The sequence below is a fragment of the Pseudopodoces humilis genome, chromosome 1, assembly GCF_049639895.1.
Source record: "Pseudopodoces humilis isolate 2021_Gansu_Grassland_sample_001 chromosome 1, ASM4963989v1, whole genome shotgun sequence".
Lineage (NCBI taxonomy): Eukaryota > Metazoa > Chordata > Aves > Passeriformes > Paridae > Pseudopodoces > Pseudopodoces humilis.
This window is the reverse complement of record NC_142200.1, coordinates 69,913,620-69,919,514: the sequence shown is the minus strand read 5'-3', so window position 1 is coordinate 69,919,514 and position 5,895 is coordinate 69,913,620.

The following is a 5,895-nucleotide window of genomic DNA, read 5'->3' as shown; positions in this document are numbered from 1 at the left end:
CTTGAAAGACTGTTGGGGAAACTAAAGCCTTGTATTGCTTATACAGCCATGTTGACTAGATTATTTTTCTAATTTAATTCATCCCTGATTGAGAAGTTTGTGAGATGGATGAACTTCTTTGGGCTTGATTACAGCAAATTTTAAAGAACAGGCAACAACTGTCAGTGCTTAGTCCTGCTGCTTTGCTGTTCCCAGACAGGGTTACCACATTGCTGCTGACTCAACTAGACACAGGTATGATATTGATGTGTCCAAATCAGCAAGTTTCTTCAGTTAAGTACAGTTGTACTGATGAATTATGCCATAAAGAAAGGTGAAAGGGAACTGTGTGGTATGGGATGACATGTAGATAGAAAGAATTGAACTGGTATGGATACTTGTAGTAAAAAAGGCAAACTTTCACTGAAAAGACTGCTTCTTCACCCCAAACGCTCATTTAATTCAAACAGATACTCAGCTTTCTAGGACAGTTCTGTTGCTGTGCCTGCTGCACAAGAACTAGTTGAACCGTCATAGTGTTCAACCACGTAATTAAAGACCGTGGTATTTCTTGGTATAGTTTTGTTGTATAGAAGCTGAATCATTGGCTAACAGTTATACAGACCCAGCTATCTATGATGTCTTCACTTTCAACTGTTTGATAAAAAGAATTGTCTATCCTGAAGTCTTGACTGGAACAAAAATTTTATATGCTAGTCACTGTGTTTATTCACACCAGCAGAAGTTTGAAATAGCAATGTATTTCTATTGTACTTTAATATTTTGAAAAAAGTTAAGATACACTGATATTTCCACACTTGGTATTTTATCTACTTGGATTAGGATATATCCCTAAAATCTTATAAATAATTAAATATTGATTATAAAGTCTACTAGAAAGTGGAAGCAATTTCATTACCATGTTTTTTGCTAATACCATGAAAAGTCAACTCTTAATTTTTAGAATTTCCTCTTCAGATTACATTCAGTATATTTTATGCCTTTGAAGTCCTGAAAGTTCTAAAATTTATTATTAGATATAGAATTCTTTGAACAGAATATTTAGAGTATTTGGTCTAATACTGCTCTTCTTTAGAACCTCGATGTAAAATTGGTGGAAATAGGTAAACCACAGCTAATCTGAACCCTCAAAATTTTCAGCAAACTGTAGAAATTTTGCTGTTGACATTTTCAGACCTAGCACCTGAGTCCATCTTTGCTATTCATTATTTTGAACAATTCAACTAAGTTGTATTTAAAAAAATAAAAGGCTAAAACATTTGCAAATGCTTAAATGTATGGTTACTGGCTACTCAGCAAATTTTTCCAAATGTAACAAAAGCTTACATCAAGCTGTAGCTTTAGTGGTGTGTGAGATTACTTAACTTGTATCTGTTTTCACTTACAAATTGTGTTGTGGATTATGTCCAGATACATTGAAACCATTAATTTTGCTGTGAAGGCAAATCCAGTTTTCTAGGCTAGTGTATCAGGGGATGCCAGAGTTGGAGCTCATAGCATTAAAACCTGACCAGTTGTGGTGAGTTGACCTGGACACCAGGTACCTGCCAAGCCTGTCTATCACTTGCCTTCCCAGCAAGACAGGGGAGACAAAATAAGGTAGAACACAACTTGTAGGAGTGACTCCAATAAAGGGTAACAGAGCTAGTGAAGGTTCTAGAAAGTCTATAAGTCTATGAGGACCAGCTGAGGGAGCTGGGGTTGTTTAGCCTGGAGAAAAGGAGGCTCAGGAAAAACCTTATCACTCCCTACAAACTGCCTGAAAGGGGTTTGTAGCCAGGTGGGGCTTGGTTTCTCCCAGCCAACCAGAATGAGAGGAAACAGCCAGGAGAGATTCAGGTTGGACATCAGGAAGAATTTCTTCACTGAAAGGGGGGTTAAGCATTGGAATGGGCTGTCCAGGGAAGTGGTGGAGTCACCATCCTTGGAAGTGTTCAAGAAACAACTGTACATGACAGTGCTATGGCTTAGTTGACAAGGTGGTATTCAGTTGAAGGTAGGACTTGATGATCTTGGTGTTTTTTTCCAACTTATATGATTGCCTTTAATGTGTATTCAGCTTTCCTTAGTCAAGCCAAGGAGAGGTTTGATTTACACTGTTGGTAGACTGAGTATGAATGGATCACAGTTTGAATACTGTGAGTTAGAATATTAACAGCCTGAGATTTCTCTTCACAAGAGACGTGATCCCAGAATCTGTCTGCATCCAGAATAACAGAGAGCTGCAGCAGACACATAACTTGCCTGTTCTCCAAGGGACATGAAGTCAAAGTGGTGTAACAAATCAGAAAGCTCCAGCTGAACCCAAGGATGGAGGTGTGCTGCTTGGATTCACCTAACTGCAGTAATCACATTGTTCTGAGTCAGTGCAGTCATGCAGCTGGCAGTTTTCAAAGTCATCAGCAGTTCCACGTAAAAGCAATGGAAGCTTCTGGTTTTCCATTTCTGTTTTTCAGAGAAATGCCAAAGTCAAAAGCTAGGTGCTTATTACAAAGTCTTGCTTTATTATTTTAAATACTAAAAAAAATTGTTTCATTGTCTTGTGCTTTTTCTGCCCTGAATGCCTTTAAGTAATGAGATTTTTTTTTTAATACTGATTGATTTGCAAGCCCAAAGATAAAACAAAAGTGCAGTTGCATTTTATGAATTGCATCCAAGTATACTGAGCACATGAATGTTTCTATAAGAGAATTCCAGATAAGGATTTAACAATAACTTGTCATTTTAGCAACCAGAGAGTGATTTTCCTTTCATATACAGCCATTTCACTGCAATGAAGTCTAATATACATGTAGTATGTAATTCGAACCACTTCTGTCTTTTTGGACTAGACTAAAACATAAACATGCTTTCAGAGATCAAGGGTATGTATACATTAACTTTCTTTGTGTAGCAATACAAAGAAAAATTCAATTGACCCATGTGCTTCTGTATTACATTAGGTGTTGTTGGTTGGAGACAGAAACAATATGAACTTCTGAGGGTCCTCAACAAACAGTGTGTTTTATTGTTTGGAACTTTCTTATATAGTGCGTTCAAAAATCCCAGGTCTAGATATCTGATTGGTAGAGATTTTAGCATCGCCCAGCTGTTTGGCTATGTCTGCTTTCTCGATTGAGCATGATTGGCTGAGGTCCCTGCTTGGGTTTGAATCTAACCAATACCTGCACCATCTGGAGACTTGTTTTACTTCTAAGCTGGTTGAGTTTGGGGATCTGATATAGCCAATTTTATTTGGCAGCTACAGGCTAGCTGCAACTGTGACAAATAACCCTTTCGGTTATATTTTAAAATGTGTAAGTGTTCTTTGTTTTCTTCTGCAGGTGCCTGGCAGATAGGATTACAAAGACAGTATGATTTTAATTTGAATTCAGCTTTCTACTTAAGGTGACAAACCTAGCTCCCCCAGCCTGTGGTGTGCGCCATGTATCACTGGAGTTGCAGCATTCAGGTCTAGGAGCTGTGAGGCAAAACCACCAACCTCCAGTCTAGCTTGTCACAGGTTAACTGCTTAGAAGTTACAAAGTTACAACTTAACACCATGAACAATAAAAAATTCAACTCAAAACCATTTCAATTAAAAACACACATCTTTCTGTCACTGACGTCTCCTAAATATTTGAGTTTTGGGGTTTAAGTAGGGTGATGGGTAAATTGTCTTACCATTAATAATCATCTGCTTCTGACAAACTGTCAACTTGCCAGGTTATGTTGTGAACTGATTGAAAAATATGGGAAAAACATGAGAACATGAGAGTGCTCAAGACTTTTGAGGGGGCCCACCCAACACCTCCTCCCCCTTCTTTATTTCAACAACCACAACAGGAACAAAACATGGACCTTTGAATAAAATCAATAAAGTGAAACTTATAACTGCTTATGTGCTTTACTATCACTCAGGGTCCAGTGTCTTTCCTTGCCAGGCAAGGCCATAGTTTGGCCAGAACTAAGACCTAGACTGGGAAGACCTGATGGTATACCTTTCCCACCAGTCAAAGCCACAGCTTGGCCAGAGCTGAGACGGGGAGGGTTTCCCTATCATAGCTTTAAAAGAAGTCTTTCTCTTAGCTAGATCATTAATGATATTATAAACAACTTGTAAATAACTATAACTATACAAATATATATACAATAATTTTGAAAGTACTGTTGCCCTGAAAACTCAGCTTCTGAGCTTGCTGACATAATTTTCTAAGACTTTCCCAGGACAGTAACTGTAAACATAGATATGTGTACATTCTTTCTGTTACACGTCTTGCGATGGACATCTCTCATGGCCAGTGGAGTGGGAAAGTGTTATCCTGGCCATCCAATCCCTGGCTGTGGTCAGAAGCCTATAAATCCTGGGAGAAAAAATAAACTGTCTCTCCCTTTTGCCACATCTCGACCTGTGTCCGTGTGATCTACTCATCTCTAGCAACAACAAAGTACCATTTATCTTTTTGTTGCAAACAAACCAATTTAAAACTATCAAAGGAAATATCCCTTTGTCTCAGGTTTTGCAGGTTACATTTTGGTATATAATTAAAAATTACATATCTTTGTGTTCTAAGGGTCTCATAGATGGTTCAAGATATATATTTGGAGCTTCTGGATTTCTTTCGTGAAGACCTTTTTGCTTGGTTGTGATCTTAGCTTATTATTTGATGGGTAGATACAATGTTAATAACATCATTCAGTTCTACTGCAGAATCTCTTTGTAAAGTCACCATATCAAGAACAGAGCACAAAATCAGCTAGGTTTTGTGTGTCTATAAATATAGATAATTGTAATATAAAATATATTACAATTACTATAAATAAACTATAATTATTATATTACAATTATTTTTTTAAAAGTATCAATTTGTATATATATAACTATAAATAGATATAGATAATTGTAATAAGAGAATAGAGATGAAAAAGTGAATAATTTTTTTATTAAAGGACACTTAGGAAGTTGTTTCTTGAGGTTGGAAGAAATTAATTTACTCTTACATAGTTATTGTATTATCACTAGTATATTTTAAAACATCGCTTAATGGCAGTAGTGTAAATAATGAACCTTTTCCTTTTGTAAAGAGTTTTGAAATTGAGTTAGTCAGTGAAAATAAAAAAAAAAAAGGAAGATGAGTATTTATTTATCATGTCAGGGTTACCAGATACTACATTAGGTGTCGTTGGTTGGAGACAGAAACAACATGAACTCCCAAGGGTCCTGAACAAAGAGTGTGTTTTATTGCCCGGAACCTTCCTATATAGTGTGTTCAAAACTCCCTGGTCTAGACAACTGATTGGTTGCGATTTTAGCATCGCCCAGCTGTTTGGCTATGTCTGCTTTCTCGATTGAGCATGATTGGCTGAGGTCCCTGCTTGGGTTTGAACCTAACCAATACCTGCACCATGTGGGGACTTGTTTTACTTCTAGGCTGGTTGAGTTTGAGGATCCGATATAGCCAAATTTATTTGATAGCTACGTGCTAGTCGCAACTGTTACACTTCTGAAGAATCTAAAATTCCATTGATTTTGGTGTATCTATTTCTTAAATACTATTATCTGTGCTGATTATGCAGGCTGAGTTGAAAAAGATGTAGGATGAAGCCAAATATCTTTCTGTAAATAAATAGCTTTATATTCTGCTCTTGATCTTCTCTGCAGATCGTTTTTCAGATTGTAGTTATATGTTATGCTATAGTGTGGGAGAAAAAAACTAAAAATAGAAATATAGAAGTTCAGTCTTAGCACATTTTGCCCTTCTATTAACAGTTGTCATTATACAAAACATCCAGAATAACTGAAGAATCAAAATGAAGTGGGCAAAACAGCTGCACTGAATTATTTGACCAATTGACTGTAAAAGTGGTTTATGATGAGCACAAGGGAGAATACATTTGATTATGACAGACAGCTTT